The 19,608-nt window shown below is 37.4% G+C and overlaps 1 long non-coding RNA gene across 2 annotated transcripts in view; it reads right to left on the minus strand.

Annotated features, from left to right (window-relative positions):
- Positions 1–1,055: 1,055 nt before the first annotated feature.
- The window catches only part of LOC113607643 (uncharacterized), a 44,594-nt gene continuing 26,041 nt past the window's right edge, over positions 1,056–19,608 (minus strand). For both annotated transcript variants that reach the window (XR_003428011.1, XR_003428010.1), the window contains 2 exons: positions 12,560–12,645; positions 1,056–2,622 (listed from right to left, as the gene is read on the minus strand). This is a non-coding gene — a long non-coding RNA (uncharacterized LOC113607643). The remainder of the gene's footprint in view (positions 2,623–12,559; positions 12,646–19,608) is intronic.

The following is a 19,608-nucleotide window of genomic DNA, read 5'->3' on the forward strand; positions in this document are numbered from 1 at the left end:
CCACTGCTGTGGCCTCTCCTGTTGCAGAGCACAGGCTCCGGACGCGCAGGCTCAGCGGCCATGGCTTGCGGGCCCAGCCGCTCCGCGGCATGTGGGATCCTCCCGGACTGGGGCACGAACCCGCGTCCCCTGAATCAGCAGGCGGACTCTCAACCACTGCGCCACCAGGGAAGCCCGGTAGAGCCCTTTTGCATTCTTTTCTGGGTGAAGTAAAGTCAGGGCAGAAGCAGCTGTAGCTCATCACTGTCTTGCACGGCCAGAGATCTCTCCAAGGCAGAATGGGCTCTGGTGCCAGATGGCCAGGTTCTAATCCCACTCCTGCCATTGACTAGCTGTGTGGCCTCAGACAAGACGTTTGATTTCTCTATGCCTCAGTAAAAGGAGGACTTTATTTACAAACATTTAAATAGAGTTATTTTATGTGCTTTACAAATATTAACCTATTAAATCCTTACAACAAGTATAGGAGGTAGGTCAGATAGGGTGCGGTGAGAATTAAAGGGTGAATATACTTAAAGTATAAGTACTTAAAGTGCTTACAGACCTTGTTGTTTGGCATATAGTGACTACTATGTAAGTATGAGCTGCTGTTATCATTATTATTGTAAATGTCATATATTAGCTGCTGTCCTCCTCATTATCATCACATCTTTCTGTTCTGTTGCAGTATGGGACTTGGTGGCATTTTCTCTCTCCTCATTCCATCACCAAGTTCTCCCCACTTCTCAGGCGCAAAGAGTCATTTGAGTATTTCCTTCACATTCTTACCATCTTGCCCTCCACTGTCTACATTCCTCTTCTGCATGTTCTGAGACCCTAGTTCTTCCATCTCATTTAGATGAGTATCAACTCTCCTGGGCCTACAGGGTACCAAGTATAGTGTTAGGTATTCTCACCTACACACAGAGGTCTGTGACCAGACCCAGTCAGAAAGCTATAATTCAATCAGCTGTTTGCATTTAAAGCCCACTCTTTTTTTTTTTTTAATTGGAGTATAGTTGCTTTACAATATTGTGTTTGTTTATACCATACAGCAAAGTGAATCAGCTATATATACACTATTGATACTATGTATAAAATAGATAACTAATAAGAACTTACTGTATAGCACAGGGAACTCTACTCAAGGCTTTGTGGTGACTTAAATGAGAAGGACATCCAAAAAAGGGGATATATGTACACGTAAAGCCCACTCTTATCCTAATATCCTTAAAATCTCCACCTCGCCTTCCAAACTTTTTTACCATCACTCTCAAACACTGGACTGGTTTGTTTATAAAACATAACATCCAAATTTTTAAAATAAAGAGTCAAGCTAACTTGATGTTTATATCTTATTCTCAGTTTTCCATATGTTTTAATTTTTTTAAGGTGATGAACTGATTTGCAGCATGTAATATGCTTTCTTGACAAACAATAGTTTCTTATTCTAGCACATAAACCTTTGAGATGATTACACCAATCAACATCTTACTCTACATATTTTAAAGCAATATCTTCAAATAGAGAAAAGTTAGAAACCACCAGATCGTGTCATAAATGCAAATTGTTTAAATATGCATTAGCAAATCCAGAAATGGAATAACTTGAAGCCATAAAAATGATTCTAAGGAAATAAGTCTAGTGATAAGGATGTATTTGATGCTACATTAAATGGAAAAAGCTGGTTACAACATATTATGTAGAATAAGATGCAATTTTATTTACTTACAAGAATATATAGCAGTGCAATCACAATGGCTGATTTGTGATGAAAGGGAAAATTCATTTTGGGGGTGCTCTTAGTTTTGCTTTGTATACTCTAATTTTTCTCTATAATGAGTATACATTGCTTTTATAGTATCAAAAACAATAGAAAAAACTGCATTTTGGTGGAAAACACAGTTGGGCACTTATCTCCACCAGCTGAAACTAGCCTCAGTTAAGCCTTTTAATCTGCTGTCTCATCAGGCCATGCATTTGTTTGATAGATGGCTCAGTTGCCTCTGGCCTGTCATGTTGTTATTTGCTTTGAACTCTGAACATCTGGGTGGCAAGGACTAGCTGTCTAATATTGTTTTTTTAGTGTTTGGATATACAGAAAAATACATTAAAATTCTTCTAATCATTAGGATGAATCAAGAACCACTATTCCAATATGTTGAAGGCAAAATCAACCTTCTAAGCTTGGAGCACAAAGAGAAACAAAAGTGACCCATGTCACAGTCCTCTGTCCCCTTCTAGTCACTTCTGCAGAGTACGGCACACTCAGCCACCTTTAAAACAACCACAAACGTAGATTCCTTAACCACTGACTGTATTTTCTTCCTGGTATTACTGGGATTTATCTTAAACTACGCCTTTGCTTCACTACCTATGTTCACCACATTCATTAACAATTTTTAAAGTTCTCCTTCTTCTTATCACCCTTAAAGTACACTTTATTTATTAAAAGATAATGAGCACATGTTCAGGAAATAGTAAAAGCCAAGCTTACATTTTTATCGAATTCATATTTTACATTTATATTTTCTGATTAAAATCAGAAGGGTAACTGGTGCTTCCTTCACTTCTACAGGAGAGAAAGACGGGCTGCGCCTCTTGAGAAGAAGTATTTAAAATCTGAAAAAAATTAAAATTTATCTTAAAAAAACATATTATATCTTTACAATGTCAAATACATTAATAATTGGGTGGTAGTGATATTTTTTTTTATTTGGTCAGTTGGCATTATGTAGAATGCCACAGTGGAACTGATGAACTTTTCTTCAAAAATTAGGATAGCCAATAAAAATTAATTTAAAAAAAAAAGGACATAATTAAACAAAACCAAACAAACAATCCCAGACATTTAAAATAAAACCTATAGAAAGACCTAAATGGTAAAACAATTATTCTACAATGATCTATGAATCCAATGTAATACCAATAAAAATAGACCATTTCTATTTTTTTAATTTTTTAAAAGTGTAATGATAAGAATTAGCTACACATAGAAGTGCTGTATACTAAACATGGAGAAAGCATAGGTTTTGGGGTTTTTTAAAACATCTTTTTGGAGTATTTACAATGTTGTGATAGTTTCTGCTGTATAACAAAGTGAATCAGCTATATGTATACATATATCCCCGTATCCCCTCCCTCTTGTGTCTCCCTCCCACCATCCCTAACCCTCCTCTCTAGGTGGTCACAAAGTACCCAGCTGATCTCCCTGTGCTATGTGGCTGCTTTCCGCTAGCTATTTTACATTTGGTAGTGTATATATGTCCATGCCACTCTCTCACTTGGTCCCAGCTTACCATTCCCCCTCCCCATGTCCTCAAGTCCATTCTCTATGTCTGTGTCTTGGTTCCTGTCCTGCCCTTAGATTCTTCAGAACCATTTTTTTTTTTTTTTAGATTCCATATATAAATGTTAGCATACGGTATTTGTTTTTCTCTTTCTGACTTACTTCACTCTGTATGACAGTCTTTAGGTCCATCAACCTCACTACAGATAACTCAATTTCATTTCTTTTTATGGCTGAGTAACATTCCATTGTATGTATGTGCCACATCTTCTTTATCCATTCATCTGTCGATGAACACTTAGGTAGATTCCATGTCCTGGCTATTGTAAATAGTGATGCAATGAACATTGTGGTACATGACTCTTTTTGAATTATGGTTTTCTCAGGGTATACGCCCAGTAATGGGATTGCTGAGTCATATGGTAGTACTATTTTTGGTTTTTTAAGGAAACGCCATATTGTTCTCCATAGTGGCTGTATCAGTTTACATTCCCACCAACTGTGCAAGAGGGTTGCCTTTTCTCCACAACCTCTCCAGCATTTATTGTTTGTAGATTTTTTGATGATGGCCATTCTGACTGGTGTGAGGTGATACCACATTGTGTTTTATGTTTTTTTGTTTTTTTCTAACATCTTTATTGGGGTATAATTGCTTTATAATGGTGTGTTAGTTTCTGCTTTATAACAAACTGAGTCAGTTATACATATACATATGTTCCCATATCTCTTCCCTCTTGCGTCTCCCTCCCTCCCACCCTCCCTATCCCAGCCCTCCAGGTGGTCACAAAGCACCGAGCCGATATCCCTGTGCCATGCGGCTGCTTCCCACTAGCTATCTACCTTACGTTTGTTAGTGTATATATGTCCATGCCACTCTCTCACCCTGTCACAGCTCACCCTTCCCCCTCCCCATATCCTCAAGTCCGTTCTCCAGTAGGTCTGTGTCTTTATTCCTGTCTTACCCCTAGGTTCTTTATGACATTTTTTTTTCTTAAATTCCATATATATGTGTTAGCATACGGTATTTGTCTTTTTCTTTCTGACGTACTTCACTCTGTATGACAGACTCTAGGTCTATCCACCTCATTACAAATAGCTCAATTTCGTTTCTTTTTATGGCTGAGTAATATTCCATTGTATATATGTGCCACATCTTCTTTATCCATTCATCCGATGATGGGCACTTAGGTTGTTTCCATCTCCGGGCTATTGTAAATAGAGCTGTGATGAACATTTTGGTACATGACTCTTTTTGAATTTTGGTTTTCTCAGGGTATATGCCCAGTAGTAGGATTGCTCGGTCGTGTGGTAGTTTTATTTGTAGTTTTTTAAGGAACCTCCATACTGTTCTCCATAGTGGCTGAACCAATTCACATTCCCACCAGCAGTGCAAGAGTGTTCCCTTTTCTCCACACCCTCTCCAGCATTTATTGTTTCTAGATTTTTTGATGATGGCCATTCTAACTGGTGTGAGGTGATACTGCATTGTGGTTTTGATTTGCATTTCTCTAAAGATTAGTAAGTTGAACATCCTTTCATATGTTTGTTGGCAACCTGTATATCTTCTTTGGAGAAATGTCTATTTAGGTCTTCTACCCATTTTTGGATTGGGTTGTTTGTTTTTTTGATATGGAGCTACATGAGCTGCTTGTATATTTTGGAGATTAATCCTTTGTCAGTTGCTTCATTTGCAAATATTTTCTCCCATTCTGAGGGTTGCCTTTTCATCTTGTTTATGGCTTCCTTTGCTGTGCAAAAGCTTTTAAGTTTCATTAGATCCCATTTGTTTATTTTTGTATTTATTTCCATTTCTCTAGGAGGTGGGTCAAAAGCATAGGTTTTTACATAGATAGCATTGAGATATTTGGCTAGTTTTTCATATCACTTAAGTGATAACTTAAGAAGTTTTAAGTGTAAACTTAAAAAATTAAACTATGGATAGAAAAAATATACAAAAGTTACAACAAAATGAATTTGTTTCTTGTACCTTTATCAGAGGCTTTTGGAAAACATGAAAAGCACAGGTGAAGGCTATTAAAAGCCATATATTTGTAAATAAGTGCTATAAGAACTGACATAACTGAATATGAAGAAGTATTTAAAAATGAAAAACATTTAAGAAACATTAGCCTGGAAAAGAGAAGAATAGGGTCTACCTGCTGAAATATTGAATCATGTCCAAATGAAAGAAATCATTTCCAAAAGAGAAGAAGAGGTTCTAAATAAATAACAGGATGGAAGAAAAAACAGAGTAACCACATTGTTGCCAACCCCACTTAAAGACAATGACTCATGAGAACTGCCCTTAAACTGTCATGTCTTGGACCAGACTTCGCATGCTGGGCAAATGGTGAATGTCTTTCAACACCTCCTATTCAACAAATATGCCACATACAGGGACTGGTGGCCACCTGAGGCAGGGACACAGATCTGAGCCATGGTGCCATAGAAGGAACCAGGAATTTTCCCACAAAAAGGCCACTGATAACCGAGGAAATGCAGAAAATCGAGAAAATGCAGAAAAAACTGGCTGAATGGACACAAAAACAAGACTTGTATATATGCTGTCTACAAGAGACCCATTTCAGACCTAGGGACACATACAGACTGAAAATGAGGGATGGAAAAATATATTCCATGCAAATGGAAATCAAAAGAAAGCTGGAATAACCATTCTCATATCAGACAAAATAGACTTTAAAATAAAGATTATTACAAGAGACAAAGAAGGACACTACATGATGATCAAGGGATCAATCCAAGAAGAAGATATAACAATTGTAAATATTTATGCACCCAACATAGGAGCACCTCAATTCATAAGGCAAATGCTAACAGCCATAAGAGGGGAAATCGACAGTAACACAATCGTAGTAGGGGACTTTAACACCCGACTTTCACCAATGGACAGATCATCCAAAATGAAAATAAATAAGGAAACACAAGCTTTAAATGATACATTAAACAAAATGGACTTAATTGATATTTATAGGACATTCCATCCAAAAACAACTGAAAGCACTTTCTTCTCAAGTGCTCATGGAACATTCTCCAGGATAGATCATATCTTGGGTCACAAATCAAGCCTTGGTAAATATAAGAAAACTAAAATCATATCAAGTATCTTTTCTGAGCACAATGCTATGAGACTAGATATCAATAACAGGAAAAAATCTGCAAAAAGTACAAACACATGGAGGTTAAATAATACACTACTAAATAACCAAGAGATCACTGAAGAAATCAAATAGGAAATCAAAAAATACCTAGAAACAAATGACAATGAAACACAATGACCCAAAACCTATGGGATGCAGCACAAGCAGTTCTAAGAGGGAATTTTATAGCAATAAAATCCTACCTTAAGAAACAGGAAACATTTCGAAAAAACAAAATAACCTTGCACCTAAAGCAATTAGAGAAAGAAGAACAAAAAATCCCCAAAGTTGGCAGAAGGAAGGAAATCATAAAGATCAAATACAAAATAAATGAAAAAGAAATGAAGGAAACAAGAGCAAAGATCAATAAAACTAAAAGCTGGTTCTTGAGAAGATAAACAAAATTGATAAACAATTAGCCAGGCTCATCAAGAAAAAAAGGGAGAAGACTCAAATCAATAGAATTAGAAATGAAAAAGGAGAAGTAACAACTGACACTGCAGAAGTACAAAAGATCATGAGAGATTACTACAAGCAACTCTAAGCCAATAAAATGGAAAACCTGGAAGAAATGGACAAATTCTTAGAAAGGCACAACCTGCCAAGACTGAATCAGGAAGAAATAGAAAATATGAACAGACCAATCACATGCACTGAAATTGAAACTGTGATTTAAAATCTCCCAACAAACAAAAGCCCAGGACCAGATGGCTTCACAGGCGAATTCTATCAAACATTTAGAGAAGAGCTAACACCTATCCTTCTCAAACTCTTCCAAAATATAGCAGAGGGAGGAACACTCCCAATCTCATTCTACGAGGCCACCATCACCCTGATACCAAAACCAGGCAAAGATGTCACAAAGAACGAAAACTACAGGCCAATAACACTGATGAACATAGATGCAAAAATCCTCAACAAAATACTAGCAAACAGAATCCAACAGCACATTAAAAGGATCATACACCATGATCAAGTGGGGTTTATTCCAGGAACGCAAGGATTCCTCAATATACGCAAATCAATCAACGTGATACACCATATTAACAAATTGAAGGAGAAAAAACATATGATCATCTCAATTGATGCAGAAAAAGCTTTCAACAAAATTCAACACCCATTTATGATAAAAACCCTCAAGAAACTAGGCATAGAGGGAACTTACCTCAACATAATAAAGGCCGTACATGACAAACCCACAGCCAATATCATTCTCAACAGTGAAGAATTGAAACCATTTCCACTAAGAATAGGAGCAAGACAAGGTTGTCCACTCTCACCACTATTATTCAACATAGTTCTGGAAGTTTTAGCCACAGCAATCAGAGAAGAAAAACAAATAAAAGGAATCCAAATCAGAAAAGAAGAAGTAAAGCTGTCACTGTTTGCAGATGACATGATACAATACATAGAGAATCCTAAAGATGCTACCAAAAAACTACTAGAGCTAATCAACGAATTTGGTAGAGTAGCAGGATATGAAATTAATGCACAGAAATCTCTTGCATTCCTATACACTAATGATGAAAAATCTGAAAGAGAAATCAAGGAAACACTCCCATTTACCACTGCAGCCAAAAGAATTAAATACCTAGGAATAAACCTACCTAAGGAGACAAAAGACCTGTATGCAGAAAACTATAAGACAATGATGAAATAAATTAATGATGATACAAGCAGATGGAGAGATATATACCATGTTCTCCGATTGGAAGAATCAACATTGTGAAAATGACTATACTACCCAAAGTAATCTACAGATTTGATGCAATCCCTATCAAACTACCAACGGCATTTTTCACAGAGTCAGAACACAATTTGTATGGAAACACAAAAGACCTCGAATAGCCAAAGCAATTTTGAGAAAGAAAAACGGAGCTGGAGGAATCAGGTTCCCTGACTTCAGACTATACTACTATAGCTACTGTAATCAAACAGTATGGTACTGGCACAAAAACAGAAATATTGATCAATGGAACAGGATAGAAAGCTCAGAGATAAACCCACTCACATATGGTCACCTTATTTTTGATAAAGGAGGCAAGAATATACAATGGAGAAAAGACAGCCTCTTTAATAAGTGGTGCTGGGAAAACTAGACAGCTACATGTAAAAGAATGAAGTTAGAACACTCCCTAACACCATACACAAAAATAAACTCAAAATGGATTAAAGACCTAAATGTAAAGCCAGATACTATAAAATTCTTAGAGGAAAACATAGGCAGAACACTCTGTGACATAAATCACAGCAAGATCCTTTTTGACCCACCTGCTAGAGAAATAGAAATAAAAACAAAAATAAACAAATGGGATCTAATGAAACTTAAAAGCTTTTGCACAGCAAAGGAAGCCATAAACAAGATGAAAAGACCACCCTCAGAATGGGAGAAAATATTTGCAAATGAAGCAACTAACAAAGGATTAACCTCCAAAATTTACAAGCAGCTCATTGCAATTCAATATCAAAAAAACAGACAATCTAATCCAAAAATGGGTGGACGACCTAAATAGACATCTTTCTCCCAAGAAGATATACAGATTGCCAACAAAGACATGAAAGAATGCTCAACATCACTCATCATTAGAGAAATGCAAATCAAAACTACAATGAGGTATTACCTCACACTTGTCAAAATGGCCATCATCAAAAAATCTACGAACAATAAATGCTGGAGAGGGTGTGGAGAAAAGGAACACTCTTGCACTGTTGGTGGGAATATAAATTGATACAGCCACTATGGAGAACAGTATGGAGGTTCCTTAAAAAACTACAAATAGAAGTACCATACGACCCAGCAATCCCACTACTGGGCATATACCCTGAGAAAACCATAATTCAAAAAGAGTCATGTACCACAATGTTCATTGCAGCTCTATTTACAATAACCAGGACATGGAAGCAACCTAAGTGTCCATCGGCAGATGAATGGGTCAGGAAGATGTGGCACATATATACAATGAAATATTACTCAGCCATAAAAAGAAACAAAATTGAGTTATTTGTATTGAGGTGGATGGACCTGGAGTCTGTCATACAGAGTGAAGTAAGTCAGAAAGAGAAAACAAATACTGTATGCTAACACATATATATGGAATCTAAGTAAATAAAATGGTTCTGAAGAACCTAGGGGCAGGACAGGAATAAAGACACAGACGTACAGAGTGGACTTAAGGACACGGGGAGGGGGAAGGGTAAGATGGGACGAAGTGAGAGAGTGGCATGGACTTATATAATATATACTACCAAATGTAAAATAGATAGCTAGTGGGAAGCAGCCGCATAGCACAGGGAGATCAGCTGGGTGCTTTGTGACCACCTAGAGGGGTAGGATAGGGAGGGTTGGAGGGAGACTCAAGAGGGAGGAGATATGGGAATATATGTATATGTATAGTTGATTCACTTTGTTATACAGCAGAAACTAACACAACATTGTAAAGCAATTATTCTCCAACAAAGTTGTTAAAAAAAAAAGAATTCCAAGGATTCCACGGAGAGGAAACTGCATGTTCAAAGACACTGAGGTATCACGATGTGCTCAGGGAATACACTTCTGTGTGACTAAAGAGCAGGACAGATGGCAAGAAGAGGTCCTGTAGAATCAGGCCCAGTGCACGTTAGCAGAAGTTTTCCTTTCTGCCATGTTAAGAAGTTTGGGTTTCGTCTTCAAGACAATTGAAGCTCTTACCGCAAGGATTTTTACAGGGAAATGACATCATTGTATTAGCATTTTAATGTTTAAAATATCATTCTGGAAATAGTATGAAATATAGATGGAAAGAATGTAATTTTGGAGACTGTTGCGATGTTTCAGACGAAAAGTATTAAGAAGTGAATTGAGGGTATTGCTATAGGGATGGTGAGACAGAAGCAGAGTCAAGCAGTGGTCAGGAGCTAGTATTGACAGAAATTGTGAATTGTTCTGGTGAAGGAGAAAGAGGAAGGGAAGAATCTAGGAGAATCGTAGGTTCTTGCCTTGGGTAACTGGGTAGATAGTGGCACATTTTCCCAAAATAGGCAATACAGAAAGAAAGGGGTGGGGTGGTCAGGAGAGATAACACATTTAGTTTTCTAGGTATAGAGTTTATGGTGCCTATAAGATATCAAAGGAAGAAGTTGCATTTACTAGAATGTGAGATTTCTGAGGGTAGCGACTTTGTTGGTTTATTTATTTATTTATTTATTATTTTATTTTAAAAAGGTTAAAATGATATGTATTTTTCTTTTTTAATTGGGGTATAGTTGTTTTGCAATGTTGTGTTAGTTTCTACTGTACAGAGAAGTGGAGTTCCCTGTGCTCTACAGCAGGTTCTTATTAGTTATCTATTTTATGCATATTAGTGTATATATGTCAATCCCAACCTCCCAATTCATGCCACCACCACCACCCCACCACCCTGTTCGTTTAGTTCAACGTAATCATTGTTTAGCACATTATCTGGCAGATGATAAATGGTTAGTAAATTCCAGTTGACTATGTGTTTTTGTGTGAATTGGGTCTGGATCTCAGGACAATGTTCTAGGCAATTATTCATGCTCTTTGGTTTCCTTACCCAGAAAATTCTAGAACCTCTTCTGATGTCCACCAAGACCATTTTAGTTCCAGAAATAGGACAATTCTGGTCCACTCCAAAAGGAGTGAATTACAGAAATCTTACTGAGATTCCTAATGGTCCTATTACTCTTTAACAGATATAAGAAGGGTTGTTTGTTTACTGACAGAAGAAGACAAATTTGCAAAATAAATTTTTAAAGTGATCAGAGTGAGCAGAATGAATGATAAGTCATAGCATTGGAGTGAGCCTCTGATACTTTTTTAATCACATGTGTGGCTTTTAAGTTGCTATTGAAATGGTTAGGAGAGCCAAGTATGATTGCTGAGGATGGCTGTGATCCACATACGCATCAAAACTCTAAAAGAGATTGTTGCATCAGAATGAGAAGCGGTGAGAAATGCAGAGCTCAAGTAGCAATCTGGAAAAGACTTTAAGAAAAAAGAAGGAAAGAGAAAAACACCCTATAGTAAATGGCTGTGCTACTTGGAGAAACTGGAACAAATCTTTTTTGTCAGAGAAGCTTGAACTACCTGCCTATCCCTTTAAGCATTTTCATGTACAAATCAAACACAGATGGCCCATTACGTTTATGACCTCCTGTCAATTACTCTCAATGGAGCATGCATTAATTATTGAAATATTTTCATAGTATATAAGTTGTTAGTGGTTACATTGCCACAGATAATTTCAGTTTTCTGATTAGAAGCCGGTATAAACAATTTTATTGATAAAAATTAATCTCTTGAATGTAGTACAAACTACAAATACAGTAGTAAATTTTTTTTCCATTTAACAAAGCCAAACTAGAAATCCTGGCCTCTGTCCTTGGAAGTCAGCATTGTTAGCACTGCATACAATACATAAACTCTGTCAAAATCTATTACAATTATAGTAAATTTTGATTACTGGAGTTGTTTGTTATTTATGTCTAGAAGATAAAGATAATATTGGGAATAACCCTCTTCTATTCGATGTATAAATTACATCCATAAAATATCTTGTTTTGTAAACAGTAAAATTTAAAATAAAAGGACTAAACTTGGTTGAAGTTTCAAATTGTTGCATCTACTTTAGTTCAAGTAAGTCCATAAACACTTCAGATGGTGGGAAAGTCCACCGAGTGTTTAGACTCTTAACTGAGTTGCTAGTTTCTGTCTGGCTTAATAAACAAAATGCTGGGGTCAGTTAACTGTTGGAGAACAGTAACAACATTCCAGTGAAGCAGCACCTTCAGAGAATGTGGAGAAACACTTTGAAGAAACTTAGAGAAAAGCCTAGGCATTTTCTGTCACTCTGGGAGGAAGCTATTCATTCAAGAAACATCAACTGAGCACCTACTATGTGCAGGGAACTTCTCTAGGCATTTGGAGTACATTTGAGGGACAAAGCAAAGATTTCTGCTCCTACCAGTGTAGATTCTAACAGAACTGATTGCCTCCTTTAATCCTCGGACAGCTGACTAACTTACCTAAGGTCACTCAGCAAAAAGGTAGTCAAGACAGAATAAGAGCCCAGGTTGTCAGAGTCCATGTTCTTAACCCACCAGCTCTCTCAGGCCATTACTGTTTCCAACTCACCTTTCTCTGGGTCCTTGAGACATGAATACTTGTATGTTGTTAGCTAAACTTTCTTCAGTAAAAGTCTTCAGTTAGGCAGATTAACCCTAAAAGAAAAAGAAAAAAAAAGTTGTTTTTATCTATTCTCTCTGAAATTCACTTTTGAAAAGAATGTTTAGGCAAAGAATGGTACAAAGGAGATAGTCATCACAGGAATGCTGATTTCACAGCCCAGTGGGATAAGGTGGCCCTGGAGGCAGCAGGCAAAGTCAACATGCTTCTTTCATTGGCTTCTTTCTCTGGCCAAAGCCAAAGAGGGTTAAAAACTATAATTCTCGAGAGAGATGAATAGGCAGTGCTGATGGCACTCTGCTTTCACAACGGGTTTGCGCAACATGGAAAAGAGCAATTCCCACATACCTCAGCTGCAACAAAGGCTGCAGAATTATGGTTCCCAGCTAGAATCATGCCACAGGATGGAAATTTAGCATATATACCAGGTGCAAATCATCTACCAGTGAGCAATGCTTATATATTGGACCCCTCTCAGACATTCATAAGAAACATGACCAGTGGGGAGAATTCATGTAAAATTTATTGACATATTAATAAATGCTGTTCAATTAATTTTGGGTGTTAATTTTGCAAAATTAAACGGTAATGTATTTTCATATCATTAATAATGAAACTCTCAAGTTTATTTAGCACTTCATATTTTTTTAATTGAAGTATAGTTAATTTACAATGTTGTGTTAGTTTCAAGTATACAGCAAAGTGATTCAGTTATATATATATATATATATATATATATATATAAATATATATATATATTCTTTTTCACATCCTTTTCCCTTATAGCTTATTACAAGAGATTGAGTAGAGTTCCCTGTGCAATAAAGTAGGACCTTGTTGTTTGCCTATTTTATAAATAGTAGTGTATATATGTTAAACCCAAACTCTTAATTTACCCCTCCCACACTAACCCTGCATTTCATATTTTTAAAACCTTTTGGTAAAAGAGAGAGAGGGTCAGAGACTTCAGATGACTTGTCTGAGGTCACATCAGGTTTAGCAGAGAGCAGCCTAGAACCTAAGCTTACCGGTTTACATCAGGTTCTAGACACTCCTTCAGGCTTCTTATTTGATCCTTGCCAAAGGAGATAGAGAAGGTATTATCATGTCCATAGACAAGTGAGAGCCCGAAGCTCAGAAACTCAGAGCAAGTCAGTGTTTAATTCAGTTCAAAAGCAAGTAACCAGGCATACAAAGTCCAGCGAGGGTGTGTGGGTGAGGAGGGCATGGGTAGGAGAAGCTAAGGCACACAAAGATAGAAAATGCAATAATAGAAGTATGTGCAAGGTATGGAAGTTGTACAGAGGTGGAAGTAATTAACTTCATCTAGGATTAAATAAAGATTCAACTAGTTGCAAATATATCTGTGTTGTAATCAAAACTCTAATGATCTTGTGACTGGTGATGCAATGTCTAAAGCTGTTGATTTTTATGAGATTGAACAAGAAAATTACATGGGAATCTTGGAAAAAATAGACTTATGCTTACTGAATCAGAAACTTTGGAGATTCCCCCAAGTGATTTCCTCTCCACATTCAAGTCTGAAGAGCACTGGTCTACAACATCCCTCTCCTATTTTACCTTAATCCTATCAGAAAAAATCAGGCAACTTGACATAGACTGTTCTTAGCGAACCCATGAGGATTCCAAGCCAGCTAGGCTTCTATCTCCAACTTCCTTCCCAGTCTAGTGTTCTCGATGTACATCACCCTCTGATCAAGGATTACAAAATACTCAATTAAAATTTTCTCTTAAATTTTGTTGAAATTCAACATCTAATTCACGGGCTATCAAGTGTTTCAAGCATTCCAAAATTCACCTTTAAAATATTTGGAAAGTAAATCACCATTTGCACATCTCTAAATTCCCAGTAATTCTCCCATTTCCCACATTTCTAATCCCATCTGCTGGTTTTCTTTGCCCCCTTATAAGATAATCCTGGGTGTGTTTACAGTGGCTGGGGAAGCTATGATGAATTCTACCCTGTGCTGAAGCTTCAGGTTTCTCTTACAAGTGTTTGTTTAAACCAGGCTCCTCGAGAGCAACTGGGGCAGTTTCTACTTGTTTGCAATTGTTCTCTTCCCGGCTTGGGGAACCTCTCCAGCCTCCATCCTGGGATAAGAGAAGAAGGAATTATCCTCCTCTGCTCCAATTCTCACTACTCAGCTAGGGGCAGTAGAGCCAGTATAACTCATTATTGTAACTTTAAAAGAAATTTTAAATAAATAAAATTACTTGAAAGTCTACCATCCTGACAAGTTCGTGGTCCATATATATATAAAGTTAAGTTTATTTATGGGTTTGCTTTTTAACTTTCCTTAAGAGTACATCACAAACTTTTTTCGATATTGCTATAGACTTCATAGCCTTTTACTGCAATCTTGATATGCTATGTGTATGGAATAAATCTACTACTCTTGGACATCGAGTTGGCTTCCAATTTTTCATTATGAGAAATAAATTCTAAAAGCTCATTTAGAGATTTTTAGAGATTCAATCCCAATATTGAACAATTATCCTTAAAGAAAAGAAAAAACTGGCCCAAAATAGCCAGGATTACTTTGTTAACTTCCATTAGCCTACCCATAAGTGTATATCATTAGTCACAAGAGGGACCAGGCAGAAAAGTATAAAGAAAATTATATAAAATTTATCCTTATCTTAAAAAATCAGCTGAATGTACATGTTCTATTGAGACCCAAAAGTATCATTTTCATGTATGAATTACTATAAATAATATAGACTAAAATATATTAGTTACTAATACATATGGGGTTAGCTTCATTGCACTGAAAGTTTCTGAGTTACAAACAATTCATGGGTTACGTAGTAGGCCATTTCCTGATTGATGCCTGCACTTGGGTAGAGCCGACTAGAGATTTGCTATAGCCTAACATTTTAATAAAGCTGTAATTTGATTACATTCTCACTTTGTTTTAGACTGTAGAGCTGAAAACACATTACTATCCCTCACATAGAATCTGTTTAACCTTTATTTAGATTACACTCAATCCAGCCATTGCACTGAGAACCAGCCCAACATCTGACTTCTGTTTTCCCTTTTCTGTTCTACTACCTGTCATTGGCCCCTCAGTAATGGTGACACTTATTTAGGTGAAGCATGAGGATGACAGTAGAAGCCTCAAGGAGTAGCCCACCTTTGAGGACAAGGGCTCCTCTGGCATTTCAGGCCATGAGAAGGGTGGAGAGGCAGAAAAGTTGAGGGAAGCAACTTTTTTTTTTTTTTTTAGTTATTACTATCTTTATTTTATTAATGAAGCAAAGTGACTAATTTTTCTACAGCTACACATCTAGTAAATGACAGAGTTAGATTTTTTTGTTGTTATTAGTTTCTGCTTTATAACAAAGTGAATCAGTTATACATATACATTTGTTCCCGTATCTCTTCCCTCTTGCGTCTCCCTCCCTCCCACCCTCCCTATCCCCCCGCTTCAGGCAGTCACAAAGCACCGAGCTGATCTCCCTGTGCTATGCAGCGGGAAGCAACTTTTTGTTGTTGTTGTTTTGCTAAGTAGATGATCAGCAAAGGAGAAGGAAAAAATAAGTTTTAAAAGATGGTTTGGGGATAAATCATGGAGGGCTTTGAATGACAGGAGAAAGAGTCTGGATAATAAGAAAGTATTTTAAGCAGGAGTAAATCAAAACCAGATTGCGCTTTGTAAAGGTTTTAGCTCGGTGAAATGGATGGAAGAGAGAAGGGCCTGCCGAGGCTAAGTAACTAGGGAGCCACAGATGGTTAAAAGCTGGTGAGAAGGGTCTGGATGAAGAGGCAGGAGTAAGAAGGGAGAGGAGGACTTGTGTGTAAGAGAAGAACAGAAATCATTGGGTGAAGGGGACAAGAAAGTTGATCTTAGCAATATGTTCTCAGGACAATCTCCTTCACAGGCCCGAAGTCCTAAGCAAACACCACTTTGTTACAAGGCCATCTTCTAAAATAGTAAAAATCTATAGGCCTCAGGTATCAAACTGGCTGAAACAATTGTTTGCACCTGGGCACGAATGTTGTGATTGAAATGGAAATGTGTCATTGACTTTCTGACCACATTTGAAAAGGACCAATAGGTGTGGTTTGGTTTGTTTTTTTGACTAATGCTGCCCAATCTCTGAATGGCTGACTACCTCAGTGGACATGAGCCACCCAATTTCTCAACATCTGGTAAGTGATTAGGCTGCCTGGCCCCGCCTGCCCTGGAAGAAGGAAAATTCAGTGGGAAAGTCACAATGGATGTTCTCCATCTTCTTGGAGAAGCAAAGGCAATGTTAAAGAAAAAATGAGGGCTTCCCTGGTGGCGCAGTGGTTGAGAGTCCGCCTGCCGATGCACGGGACACGGGTTCGTGCCCCGGTCTGGGAAGACCCCACATGCCGCGGAGCGGCTGGGCCCGTGAGCCATGGCCACTGAGCCTGCGCGTCCGGAGCCTGTGCTCCGCAACGGGAGAGGCCACAACAGTGAGAGGCCCACGTACACACCCCCACCAAAAAAAAAAAAAAAGTAAAAGAAAAAATGAGAAAATGCAAGAAGGAGGAGATGTGAGGATATATGTATATGTATAGATGATTTACTTTGTTAGAAAGCAGAAAGTAACACACCATTGTAAAGCAATTATACTGTAATAAAGATGTTAAAAAAAAAGAAAAGAAAAGAAAAAATGAGAGTGACTGAGTGACGTGTGAGTTTAAGTAGAGTTGAGAAAAGTTGTATCAGAGATTCTGGTAGGACTCACTGAAAATTAAAATTGGTAAATAATTTGGCAGTAACTATTAAAACATAAAATATGCGTATCCAACAATTTCACTCTAAGTAGCCATGCTAGAAAAATACTCATAGCAAATGAGTATTATGCATATGAGCACATGAGAAATATTTTGGCACATAAGGAAGTATGTACAGGGATATTCGCTGCAGTGCTGTTTATAATAGCAAAAAGGTGAAAAGAATCTTCCTGTATATTGATTGTACAGGAATAATATGGCTATGTTACTAGCCATAACATGGGCAATCTAGAAACAGAAAGCATGATGTGTATCTGTTCACTAACAAGATAAGCTCTCCAAGACACTGATGAGTGAAAATATCAAGTGCATCATGATATTTAGAATATGACACATGTTTTATACCAAAGACATTTTTCCTCTAAAATAATTTTTTTTTTAAGTCAAGTGAGCTTTAATCCAGGGGTTAGTGGTTGAATAGCAATAGATGATAGACAGACAGACAAGCAAACCTCCACTGGCAATCTCCATTAGAGCTACCAATTTTATGTATGATTACCAAAGCCACTCTGTTCAATATAACGGTGCAGCCCTCACAGCTTAAATAACTTGGCAAAATAAGTATCCAAGGGCATGCTACTGAAATACCAACACAGGAACATCCTCATTTATGTCATATTTAAAAGGGAGCGTGAAACATTATATCCTCCTGAGATGAAATCCATCAGTGGCACTGATTTCAAATCAGCTCCAAATAATCTAGATTGGAATTTATTCACTCAAATATTTTTCTTTGTTTAGAAATAAGTGGAAGCAAATTATCTTCCAAATTAGAAACTATGTCTATCGTACCTTTCTATCAGTTCTAATTTTCGAGGACGAGGTAGAGCTGATGCAATTTTAATATAGTTTAGCTGGTAGTGATTATCGCAAGATCTTCTTTTGATCCCTTAGGACTTTTTCACTTAAAAACTTGATGGTGTTGGGGTAAAGTGTTATAAGAGGGATTCTAGCACATGACAGAAAAGAAAATATTAACCCACTACGTAGCCAAGAGCTGGATTAATCTTTTAAGCAATCCAAAAGAGAATCAGAACATGAACCCTAAAAGACAGTTCAAATATTCTGAAAAATGCTTAAATACATCTAACAGTCCACTCTGGTGGATTTTCAGTTATTTTGGTCACCTTGCTTTGACTCCTTATCTCTCAGAAGTAAGTTTTCATGTAAGTCGTTTTATTTTTCATGTGTTTGAAAGTAATCACCACTGAATATTTCTTTGAACCTAAAAGTTGAACAGTCTGTCATGCTGAGCACATGAGAGTCACTATGGAGAAAGGGTGTTTAATGAATAACTTTGCAGTAAAAGGCCTTGAAAAGTTCCTCTAAACATTAGACCCGTGCTTGCTTTCTGAAATACATTAACAGCCTCCAGAAGGCTCAGAGTTGCTGGCAACCCAGTTAGGCAGACTTCAGAAGTCCCTGATACTTGAAGTGCTTCACAAGGTTTGTGAAAACTCTCACCCCTCCCCAGCCCTGTCCCTGCTCTCCATCATCCCCCACTCCCCCACCTCCATCCCCAGCCAGTGTTTGGAGATCACGTGGATTGGAGTTCTCCTGGAGAGAAAGATTGATAAAGCAAAGCCATTGGAGTTATTTCCTATGCATGAAATTGATTAAATGCTTCACTAAATGGCTTATAAATTTGCTTCTCATATTTCTGTCACCCACTGAAAAGATTACAGAAACTCTGCATATAACCATGTTGTATACAATACCAAATTACAAAAGGTTGTAAAAACTAATGTTTTGTTTAAAGTTTTGAGCAGGACCATATGCCTTCAGTGACCTTGAGTAAGCTATTTTAATTCAAAACATTTCAAAGAATAGAGAGGGGAGAAATATTCAACTCCATAACAAACCAGACAAGTGGTGGGTAGACCTCGGTTAACTTTGCTGAACTTCTGCTCTTTCCTCCAAGAGTGGAAAGTGAAGCCCCTCCCACCAACGCCTTATAGCTCCAAAGCTGGGAAGCCCACGTTGTGTCAACAAGGATATATTTACAGAGGAGATGAGAAAAAAGGGCTTTTAGACCTCCCAAAGTTGAATCTGCTCTATTATTTGTAGTTCAGAGACACATCCTAATGAGTTCTGGGTCTTGCATAGACCTGTAGGACTATGAAGAAAAGCTGACAAATGTTAGCATGGGTGATGGGATTGTTTTATGTTTAGGTTTTTTGTTTGTTTATTTTTCATCTTTCCCCAT

This window comes from Aethalodelphis obliquidens, unplaced genomic scaffold (assembly GCF_003676395.1).
Source record: "Aethalodelphis obliquidens isolate GAN/ISIS:26980383/991018 unplaced genomic scaffold, ASM367639v1 scaffold49, whole genome shotgun sequence".
NCBI lineage: Eukaryota > Metazoa > Chordata > Mammalia > Artiodactyla > Delphinidae > Aethalodelphis > Aethalodelphis obliquidens.